The sequence below is a fragment of the Juglans regia genome, unplaced genomic scaffold, assembly GCF_001411555.2.
Source record: "Juglans regia cultivar Chandler unplaced genomic scaffold, Walnut 2.0 Scaffold_2329, whole genome shotgun sequence".
Taxonomy (NCBI): Eukaryota; Viridiplantae; Streptophyta; class Magnoliopsida; order Fagales; family Juglandaceae; genus Juglans; species Juglans regia.
The window spans coordinates 1-250 of NW_023354493.1; the positions used below are offsets into that span (position 1 = coordinate 1).

General features: G+C 47.6%; 1 non-coding gene across 1 annotated transcript; it reads right to left on the reverse strand.

The window, feature by feature from the left end:
- Positions 1-32: 32 nt before the first annotated feature.
- LOC118345339 lies at positions 33-151 on the reverse strand. Its single transcript, XR_004798890.1, has one exon. It is a non-coding gene; the product is annotated as a 5S ribosomal RNA (ribosomal RNA).
- Between the last annotated feature and the right edge of the window lie 99 nt (positions 152-250).

Here is a 250-nt window from a genome sequence, read left to right on the forward strand (position 1 = left end):
TTTATCTCGCAAGGCGGAAAAAACAAAAACGAGGGGTGCAACACGAGGACTTCCCAGGAGGTCACCCATCCTAGTACTACTCTCGCCCAAGCACGCTTAACTGCGGAGTTCTGATGGGATCCGGTGCATTAGTGCTGGTATGATCCCACCCATCAAACTAATTACTTAAAATTCATATAATCCTTGAGCGACATACTAGCGTCCTTCCGATCCCAATCCAAACGGAGATCTGATCCAAACCCATTGCTAC